Consider the following 11811-nt stretch of genomic DNA (forward strand, 5'->3'; position numbering starts at 1 on the left):
TTGCAGAAATCATCACAGAAATAATTCAAAGCATACATATGATTAATTTGATGTATAACATACATGAATGATTTAGTTGTTAATTTCCTTAAAACTTTAGAGCATATCTAGGTGCACAGAACACGGCTCAAAGGGAAAGAGGAAGATAGAACTTGCCTGAATAGGTTTGCAAACAAACCCTTGTTGCCGTTGGTCTCAGTTTTTTCGACATCCACTGAAACTTGTCTAACCTCCTAGAACCTCTGCTCCTTCCTTCTCCTTGGTTAAACCTTGGAACCCCAGTCGAAATTCTCACAAACTGCTCTGTTCTCACCAAAACTCCCTCTGTAACTCTCTCTATTTGGCAGACTTTTCCGTGTAAAAGCTACGACAATATGTAACCCTAGGTTTAACATATACTGAGGTATTTATAATTGCAAGATTAAAACCCTAATCCACAGAGCCCTAACTTCATCGGCCCACAAAGTAACCCAGTTTAGATACATATCAGATGCTTATGAGACGGCTCCAAAAACCCGAACTAAAACGTATCTAAAACCCTAGTTAATGGGAATTACATAATTACCCTGTTCAAAAATTAAATACTTAATAAATAATTAATTTAATAAAACCCATTAATTAAATCAAATAAGCAAGCAACGAATCACTTAAAACACATAAAATAAATAATCAAGCAACGAATCAATTACGACACATAAAACGCAAATAAAGAAACGACACATAAAACGCAAATAAAGAATAAACTGCAATTAAAGAATAATTTAAACAATAAATCAACTAATGCACATAAAAAAAAATAAAATCTGATTTAAACAATAAATTAAATACCAGGACTATCCTTTTGAAATTAGGGGTATTACAGTTTCAAAGCTTTTGCGGACCTGATTAGAGTTTTATATATAGATATAATGAAATTTTCTTTTGGCTTTCATCTAATCTTATCAGAGTATGAATAATTTAGATATTCATTGAGTTTCATGAAGTGAGTCTTTTATGAATGCACTTAAATAACAATTGTTGAAATATTATCATTCAAACTCAAGTGCGTACTTTAAAATCATATGATTAACAAGGCTCTTTCATTCCATTTGGTAATAAACATGATAAAAATAAGTTTGGATAGACAATTTTTGTGATGCGTGAAGTGAAAATTTTTTTTCTTCATGAAATTTAGCTTCATGGCTTCATAAGATCTAGTTGAACTGGATTGAGGCGTAGCTTGAATGACCACTTTGACTCTCGGTTGGATAGTCTTTTTGAAGTGGGAGATTACTAATTGCATTAAATTGAACAGTAGTGATACTGAGGTTCCAAAATAGTACTCTAGTTTAATTGTTGCCTATTTTGTCATTTCAAAAAGGCCCTTGTTATGTGATAAGTATCGAATATTGCACATTCAAATTCTTTTTGTGTTTATGATCACTATAAGAAAATTGACTTTTTACCACGGTGGAAAACACTTTCTACCACAGTTTTGAACTGTGGTAGTAATAGCCGTGGTAGTAAGTCCTTTTTTTACCACGGTGCGGAACCAAAATAAGACAAAAATTCTTATATCTTCTTGCTCTATTTTAGTCTCTCTCTTCCATTACATATATGCAACTTCTTCATGAGCCATACAAAAAAATATAACGGCAACAAAAAAAGTAACAGCAACCGCAATCCTAGCTTTGACCTAAAAATATGTAATAGTTAAAGTCAGAGAATATAAAGCAAGTTGTAAAGTTGTCAAAATTAAACCAAGCAAAGCAAGCATTATAATAAAGGTACATTGAAAGATCTACTCTTCGTATTAACTCAATATCTTGGGTCATTGACATCCCGTCATAAAAAAAAATCATTTGAGTAGCAATATGCAACAAAACTAATTTGAGAAAAACAAAAGTAGGTATGAAATAATAATATTTGTAAAGTATAAAATGTTGGAATGGAATTGTGTAAGATTAGGACAAAATGAACTGAAATCCTAGGTTTACAATAGTTCCAAAAGTATGCATACTTTGTTCCTTTCAAACACACCAGAACTGTTGAGCCTGAAAACTCTTATGCTGAGACAACCTCCTCCAATAACAAAAAGATCAATGTGAGATAAATCAAATTATTGCCATTGAAGGGTTTTCATCAAATTTTCTATAATTTATCATTTCAAAAAATTAAACTTGGAAGGAAATGTAGAAGAAGGGCATCTTAGGATCTTGACAAAGAAATTAAAAGGGTGGTGATTGATAATAATAGCTCTCCGTTTTTGTGGACATTATGAGAATTGTTGAGAATTCTAATTGACCCTTGGTTTTTATTATCAACCCCCCTCTCAACTCATTGGCAGATGAAATCTCTATATAGACATCGAAATATATAGCAATCTTTTATGTAGCATAGAACTCTCGAGTTGGGAAACAAATATGATTACTTGTAAATTTGGAATAATGTCATTGTTATAGCCTTCATTTTCACCAGTTTTAGTAAATTTCATTAACCTCCAATTTCAGTTGCTCAAAATAAATTCATCATATTCTTCTAATAATTCCCTCAGAGTTCTGCTACAACCTAGAAAATACTCATATCTTGTATGTTCGTTTGTACAAAAGATAATTAAATAGAATGAGGTGGTTAATTTGATTTCTCACTTTTTAACAAAATGGCAATGGATAAGCTAATCATTCCCATCTAAATTCTAAATAGAGAGGTGGAGCCTTGAAATTTCTTTTTTACAGAGAGTGTAGTGGGTGGGTGGGTGGGTGGGAGGGAAGGAGGGAGGGAGTTTGCTGCTTTGAAACAGAGAGGTGGAGCCCTAAAATTTTTATTTTATAGAGAGTGTAGTCCATGCAGGTCCTTAATGACATGCAAGAAGTCAGGTTAATCTGCTTTGAAACAGACAGTTGGGACCCTATAATCTCTCTTTTGATAACTTGTCCTAATGAAATTTAAAAATATAATAGTTTTTCAAAAGAGATTTTGAGGCTTGAGAACACCTGTAAATTATCTTATATTCACAAAGCACAAATATAAATATTTTAAATTTCTATGTCATTCTTTTTAAATTATGTAATACCCCTCGATTCTAGAGTCACGGGTGATCAAGTCCGAGCACAAATCCGAGGGATACCAGACAATTAATATGTAAACAAGCAAGAGTACAAAAGAATTAAAAACAAAATAATACACTGAAAAGAATTCTAAATATAAACATCCTCCAAAATAATAAATTAATATAATTTTAATCTTTCCAATCCGTACAACTTGGGAATTCATCTAGTGGACCCCTAATAATTTCAAATGAACATAAATTACAGAACCAACATCCAAACTATAACATGAAAGGAAGTCCTACGTAGTTGGAAGAGTGAGTGACTGTATCTGCTTCATCACGATCAAGCTCTAAGCCTGGTACTGACGAATACCTGAAAAATAAAAGTGGGTCAGACCCACATGCAAGTTCCATCTTATTACAATCCATACATAAACCCGATATGCAGATACATCCTAGATAGCTCGGCAATAACTAAAAATAGTCCATATAGATATAGATACACTATAGGATGCTCACTAGCCTATAGTGTAGTTCAGCCTGAATAGAAAGTAACATGTAAATCACATATTACGGTATGCATGTGCCCTAGACCTATCAGGGAACATCAGCAATATCCAGTTACCCATCCTTTGCGATATACGCACCCTAACCATGATCCTGAGACTCAAACTCATATCACAGTACCATAAGTATATATATAAATTCTTCCTAATACAGAAAAATAAAACAAACATCCGTTATGTCGTTCAACTGTTTTAGTTGACAGGACATGCATCCATGTAGGATTTAACTGTTTTAGTTAATCCATTCCATATGTATGAATAGGTAGGACTTAGTGTTTTGATCTAATCCATCCCCAATATGCTACCTTCCCATACCGGTGCACATAATGCATATGATTTACAAATGATGCACACTCACTTGAATATCAAATCCATCCAGAGACAAACATAATAGAAATCAGATATAGACAAGATCCTATTATGCATCCAGTATATGAATATAATCATAGAACCTCCTTTTAAATTGCTAGAGTAATGATACACAATTTAAATTATCCACATCTATATAATTGACCAAACAGAATTTATAATAGTTCATCAATTAACATCTATAGCACGATATAATGATAATCAGAAGTATACACTGAGCACATTATATAAAATTCCATAAGTATTCTCATACTAGTTCAGTTCGTTTACTAAAATAAAACTAGCAATTAAAACCTGCATAATCCTTAACAACATGCCCATTAATGTTTAAATTTCATGACATCCCTTTAATCCTCAACTATAAGTCCCGTGCCTGATATAACAACACTCAGAAGTCTACACGGAGTACATTATATGAAACCCCAAAAGTATTCTCATACTAGTCCATTTAGTTCCCTAAAACAAAACTAGCAACTAAAATTTCTACAATTCCTGACAGCATGCAATTTAGTATCTAAAGTTCATGATGTCTATAACCATATCCTAAACCAACCTTTCTAGCCTTTATCAAATTATATATATCATTTATATAACAGCCCATAAGTAATTTCATACCAGTCCGTTTAAGTTGCTAAAACAAACTAGCAATTTAAATCTTCCTCGTTCCTTGACAGCATGCATATTATATGTTTATATTTCATAATGTTCCTCAAGATTAGCACACTAGCATATACTAACTATTTTAAGGTTTTAACAAGTTAATTTTAAACATTTAAAACCTCCCATTAATTTCCAAAAATTACCTTTAAACCCCTAGAACAGTAAAACCTCAGAAAAACACCCCATAGGGGTGCACCATCAAGGGAGCCGACTCTCATATCATCAGAGCCGGCTCTCCAACTCTCTCATCATCGAAGCCGGCTCCCTCCACTAGGGAGTCAGATCTCTCCCTGAGAGCACCTCTTCTCCGCCTCTGTTCTTCTTCTTCGCTTCCAGTGAAGTTCCAAGTCTCTGTCCCAATTGTTTTTAAACTTCTTAGGGTCCAATTTAAATCCAAACAGTCCTAAAAACTCCTCACATTCCATTATGAATTAATTTACAAAAGTTTAAAACCTAATCGAAACAGTTTATGCAAGAGAAACAATTTCAGTTACAAAAACGTAAAACAGTTTTCAGTCTATCTATCAGGCATAATCATCCATTTTAAAATTAAATTAGATTCCTGGAGACTATATAAAATGCACAGAACACAAGTTTACAGGAAAGAGATAGAATGAAACTTGCATTTGGTTTCAGTTTTGAAACCTAAACCACCGTTTTTGAGTTCCGGTAACCCGAAAACTGTTCTCCTCCTCTGATCACTGTTCTCTTCAACTGTTACTTCTTGATTCAACCCACGAGCAACTCTCTTTATTAATGTCTTGAGCCTCTCTGTTTATCTCTCAAGACCCTCTCCGTTTTGCCTCTCAAATCACTACTACGTGAATAGGGTTTTCCAACCCTAGCAGACGTATACTGTTCTATATGTATAGGCTTGTATTGACCTTACTTCTAGTTCCAACCAAAATTATACGTCGGCTACTACAACTTCGTAAAGTAAAACCCTAAACCTAAACTATATACAACACCTACAAATTATACACCAATTAAGTCATACAATCCATTTAAATAAAACATGCAATTAAAAACACCAATTAGTCAACTAATTAAATTAAATTACAATTAAACAATTAAAGTAAAACAAATAAACAATTACAATTAAATAATTAATTTAAAATAAATACACAATTAGTTAATTAAGCAAATAAGCACATAAATCACACAATTAAATAAAAATGCAATAAAATCAAAAATCATTAATTAAAATACCCAGACTATCCTTTCTAAAATTAGGGGTATTACAAATTGCCTTATTATTTTGTAAGCAAAACTAACCACTTAGCTCTCTTTTGCCACATAGTCCATTAAGAAAGAGCACATAAACACAACATCCAGAATGTCGATTACATATAGCCTTTTACATATTAATTGTAATGTAGAAAATGGTCCTTATTAGCAAAACTGGAGAGAAATGATGTACATAAGGAGATTTAGGAACTTAACGCTATAGAGTTGGCTAAGGAATTCACACGTGCAACACCGGAGTTGGGTTATGTATTGGGGACTCATGATTCTACCTTACTGGTTCTCTTTTCTTTGCAATAATTACCAAACCATAAATAGTCATCGTCATTATCTCTCCATCTGCAATTTCTAGTAAGAGTTTTGGAGATCATTCGTAACAGATGGGGTTGATGAGAAAATTTGGATTTGTTTATTTTTATTTTTTATTTTTATAGATTTGAATCGACTAAAATTTGGATTTGAACAAAACTTTAGTTAGAATACAAGTTTTGGAAACTTAATTAATTTTTCTGTTCTGTCAATTAAGAATGTTTTGGAAACTTAATTAATTTTTCATAGGATTTACAAGTTTTTGAATTCCAAATTTCAATTATTCTTGGTGGGTGTTTTAGATAGAATATAAACATGAATTAAAAAAACATTAACTAATAAAATTTGTGCAATAAAGTAATCCTTTGTAAGCATCCCGAGACAATTTTTTTTTTTTTTTTTTGAAAGGTTAATTCGCATCTTGAGAGTCTGAAACACTTGATAACATTATTTCTTATTAAAACTTAGAAGACCTCTTTATTTACTTTGATACATGTCCATGACTCTATTCTATTCAATTTCCTAATAAAGAATGGTCCATACCCTACTACTGTGGTACTAAAGGATAGTTCCAATAATAGATGGAAAGACTTCAAAATTTTCATGCAAAGACAAACTACTATTCCATGAAAAACTAAAAAATTTAAGTAAACTACCATTCCATGTAAAATTAAAAAATTTAAGTAAAGGTATAAATAACATATCAACAATTTCTCCTCCACAACAATCAATCAAAACCTCCACATATGATGATCCCATACTCTCATGCTTTCAACATTTTAAAATAAGAAATACAAATGGCCTCCACATGGGCCGATGTACCAATAAGATAATAAAGTTCAAGATACACCGCAAAATTGGTCACTTAAGGCATGTGACCCCCCTAAGTATGAGTATAAAAAGCATTAAAATTGTGCAATCATAAAAGAATTTTATCACACATAAAGACCATATAACTTACAATATTCACATACACATGTATGCACACTAGTAAAAATGTACATGCAATGCAACATAAATGTATAACTTTTGGATACATAATAAATTTTATTTCCATTTATATAACAATATAGTACTCGTTCATGAATTTTGTAAGAATTAACTCAAATCCCTTTTGGAATGTTTGGTGGAAACAATTATACTCCATACATTGATCGAGTGATATATATAATTTGGTAACAACCACATATATATACATTAAACATACATATAATTAATATGGTGGGATCTATATATTCTTCCTGAATTTATTGAAATGAAGAACACTAACACATCATAGATCAGTACAATAAAAAATGTGATAACTATAGGAGACATGCATTATATAATCATCCAATACTTTATTAAACTTGATATTCTTATCAAAGATAGATGAACAATAAGATATATATATATATATATATATATATATATATATATATATATGATCCATGATATGTACAAGGAAAGTATGTATACTCACAGGAAAAACTGATTTATACACTACACTGCGAATCTAAGCTTGGGTTTTCAGATACGGGACAGCTACAGAGAAAATTTAAAGGTTCAGTTAGAGAGAAAATAAGTTCAAGTATAACATGCAAATTACATACTATATTTTACTTGTGAAAATTAGATTAGTGAAGAAAAAACCTTGGCTTCCCAGAAGTAGATCGACATCAATGTGACATAGGGAAGTGAAGAGGATCCTCAAACGAACTTCCATTTTTTGTGGGGGCGCAACCTCCACTTCTTCGATCACCAGTGGCTTCCCAGCTTCCCATGCCACTGCAGCTACAAAACATAAAACACATTTAATCACACAAAAACACTAATAAATCAACCTATATATAACAAATTTTCATGAGGGAAAAAAAAAAAAAAAAAAAGATTAACAAACACGAGAAATTAGGTGAAAATACAACCAGTCAAAATTAAAACTCTCATTAAAAGAGGGGAAAAAAAATCATAAAAACAAGTTGGGACCATCAACCAACAAATCCTGACGCTTTGTCAGTGTCTCCATTCCTTTCTAGCATAGAAGTCCACGTTACAAGAAAAAATCTTCAAACTGTTAATTTTATTAACTGAACAATTTTCTTCATCTATCGTTTAATTACACACACACATATATATATATATATATAGAGAGAGAGAGAGAGAGAGGGTTTGATGAGTGGTGACCCTACTGTGTTTTTGATTCTTTCAATATGAGGGTTTCAAAGATGCTTTCGTTACAGAGCGATGCTCACAATTTCGTGTCAAAATTAAAACTCTCGGGGAAAAAATCATAAAAACAATCAAAAAAATAAAATAAATCCTTTGTTTTTCCTGTTTTAGTTCTGATCAAAAATCAAATATTCAAATCCACTTCAGAGTTTAGAGTGTCAGAGGAAAAAACAAAAACAAAAAATAAAAAACATTTTTGATTAAGCAATCAAAAAAACCCAAAACACCAAATACATATACACATATATATCTAAACTCTAAATAAATCAAACCCAAAAACATAAAAGGTGGCTGACTATACTAATTTACTCAAGTTTTCACTAAACAAACAAAAGAGTTGAAATGAAACAAGAATATTAAACATACATGAAAACGACATAAAACAAACTATAACACACACCCCCACACACACACGTAAAAAAAAACTGTGCGTTAGACAGACAGACAAACAAACAAACAAAAAAGGAGAAAAGAAGTATCAAATTGATGAATGTTAGTAATAGCAACAAATTACCTTTGCAACGAATATATATATATATATATATAACCCACCAAATTAACAACTGTCTTTGTTAGAAGTATAGGGCGAATCCCATACCATACCAATTTGAGTATTAATTTGATGAATATAACAGGGGATGAAAATACAAATCTCAATTCGTGTCCTTCGAATTTAGGGCTTCGAATGAGAAAGGGAGCTAGGGTTAGGGATTGGAGAAAGGAGCGAATCCTTGTTCAATCTTGACGCCGATCAGCTGTGCCGCTATCTTCTCTGCTCAACGCTGCGCTAACCGTCGATTCAACCCTCAGTGGCTTTGGTAGAAGGGTTAGGCTTGGAGAGAAAGAGGAATGACGGCTTGGACGGTCTGAGAGAAAGGGGGTGGCCGGCTTTCTTTTCATCTCCTTGCTCTGCTTTCTTATCTTCTTTCTTCTCAGGCGGCTTCTCCTCGGCAGCAAGCGGCGGTGGAGCTTCTTCCTGCGTTGCTGCCTCCGAATAGTGATCTAGATCGAGAAAGGGGCGACCAGCTTTTGACATATATGTTTGTGTTCTGTAAGGCCTGTTTACTACACGAATGATTTTACTATGAATTTCTAAAATTGAGAATCAAAAGTAAGTTTAATAAAATATTTTTATTTTTTTGTTTTAAGAAAGTATTTTCTAAATTTATAAAGAGAAGGGAAAGTGAGAAATCAAATTCTCACTTTTTTTTATTTTCTACACTGTTTATGAAAATTACTTTTTATACTATAGCATTTTTTTTTAAAAAACAAAAAAAAAAAAAAAAATTCTAACTAGTCATCAGCCGTATCACCCATCTCCTCCACCTACCACCTCCTCACCATGGTCATTGCCACTGCTACCTCCTCCCACCATAGCCACTGCCACAAACCATCTCTCTCTTCTCTCATACACATCATCAACAATATACCCAAATCAATATAGAAAGAAAAAGAAAAAAAAAAATAAAAAAATAAAAAAACCGAAAGCGCAGACCCTCGTTGTCGACGACCACCGCCACCATCGCCATTTCCGACAACCACCTCCATCATCGCCACTTCCGAGAACTCCTCTCTCTCCTATGTCTCTCTTTCTCTCTCTACAAATACTCGCTTCCCACGAATCTATTGTCGATGGCGAAACCCAACCTCAAAATCGAAGGATTCAACAAAGGAATCTCCGTTGGGTGGCTCGAATTCATCAGAAAAAGAGCAAATTGAGGCTCAAATCAACTTGGAGGAAGATGAGGAAGAGAACGTGGTCGCCGGTGTTAACCAACGCTTTACTGGGCATAGGCACACCAATTTCATCACATGCCCTGTACATTTGGTTTCAATCATAGAATCCTTGAATCAGTCAAGTCTCTCTAGAAAATTTTGCAAAGTGATGATATATACATATATATATATATATATATATATATAGTGAACATGATTCTTCATCATATACAGAGAGTATATAACATTGATTGTAAATTTAGAAAACAAAAGCAAAATTATAATTATTAAACTTGCTTTCTAATTTTTTACATTGAAAATATTGAAAGCATAAAAAATTAGTAAACATAATTCTACTTTATATTTTAGCTTCAGAAATGAAAATAATGATTTTGCTTCTGAGAAAGCAAAAGTAAGAAAATGAAAGAGTTAGTAAACGGGCCATAAGTGTGTTGTATGTGTGTGGTTTCTGTACTTGTAAACAGTATATATATTTTACATATATATATATATATATATATATATATATATATTTATTTATTGACACTAGCGGGAATAAGGGCAACTCCAATGGACTCTCTGAATTCAGTCTTTCCGAATTTGCTACATCAGCATTTTTCCATAACCCCGTCAGCATCTCCCATAGCCACGTCAGCGTTTTAGAATCTCCAAATTTTAACTATCGGATGTACTCCAATGATGCATTTTCGCTTTCCAAAAATATTAATATTTCAAAATTTAAAATAAAATATATTTAATTTTTTTACTTTTTCCTAATGGCTATATTTTTATCGGCTATATTTTTCATGTTATATAAACAATGAAAGGTTTTTTTTTGTTTAAAAAAATAATAATAAATATGTATATAATTATTTTTTAAAATTTTTTTTTTCAAAAAATAGGTTTTTGTGCCAATATAGCCGTTAAGGCATTGTTTGGGTCAGCTAAACAGTGCCTAAAATGGCTATATGTCAGTAGGAATATTTTAAAAAGCAAATTTAAAAAAAAAAAAAAAAACACTTTAGTCAAATTTTTTTTTTAAACTTTTTTTGTCCAAAAAAAGCCTTTAAAGCACTATTTGTGTCAGCCAAACAGTGCCTTAACGGCTCTTTGGTTCAATTATTTTGAGGAAAAAAAAAAAAAACTAAAATCAACCAAAAAATTAATTTTTTCCTTTCTTTTTCAGCCAAACATGGCTTACCAAATAATGTTCTGGGCTAAAACACTGTTTGGCCCAGAATTAAAAAAGAAAAAGAAAACTGATGTCGGCCCGCATGGCAGGCTTGCAAATCGCCAATAGGCTCTTGGTTTTTGGAGACTTAGATTAAGAGCCTCTTTATGGGACCCACTTTTCCCATATGCCATTGGAGCATTGCATCTTCAAATTTTGGGCTTTTTTCGCCAAAAAAACCCACTGATGGAGTTGCTCTAAGACCCGCCAAAAGGTAAGTGAAAATTTTTTACTTTTTACCACGGTTTTAAAATAACCGTGGTAAAAAGACCAGCCCAAATTATATTAAAAATAATTCATTTTCTACCACGGTTATTTTATAACCGTGGTAGAAAAACCCTCCTAAATTACTTATTAACTTTCTACCACGGTTATAAAAATAACCGTGGTAAAATCATATACTTACTACCACGGTTATTTTTAAACCATGGTAAAAGAATATACTTTCTACCACGGTTATTTTAAAACCGGGGTAGAAA

General features: G+C 32.3%; 1 long non-coding RNA gene across 1 annotated transcript; it reads right to left on the reverse strand.

Moving 5' to 3' along the window:
- Positions 1-3174: 3174 nt before the first annotated feature.
- Positions 3175-10290, reverse strand: LOC132285368 (uncharacterized). Its single transcript, XR_009472522.1, has 4 exons — positions 8900-10290; positions 7810-7950; positions 7640-7701; positions 3175-3401 (listed from the first exon to the last, which is right to left on the reverse strand). It is a non-coding gene; the product is annotated as an uncharacterized LOC132285368 (long non-coding RNA).
- Between the last annotated feature and the right edge of the window lie 1521 nt (positions 10291-11811).

Source organism: Cornus florida, unplaced genomic scaffold (genome assembly GCF_030987335.1).
Source record: "Cornus florida cultivar Cherokee Brave unplaced genomic scaffold, ASM3098733v1 CherokeeBrave_3.0.0_Hap2_Chr11, whole genome shotgun sequence".
Classification (NCBI taxonomy): domain Eukaryota; kingdom Viridiplantae; phylum Streptophyta; class Magnoliopsida; order Cornales; family Cornaceae; genus Cornus; species Cornus florida.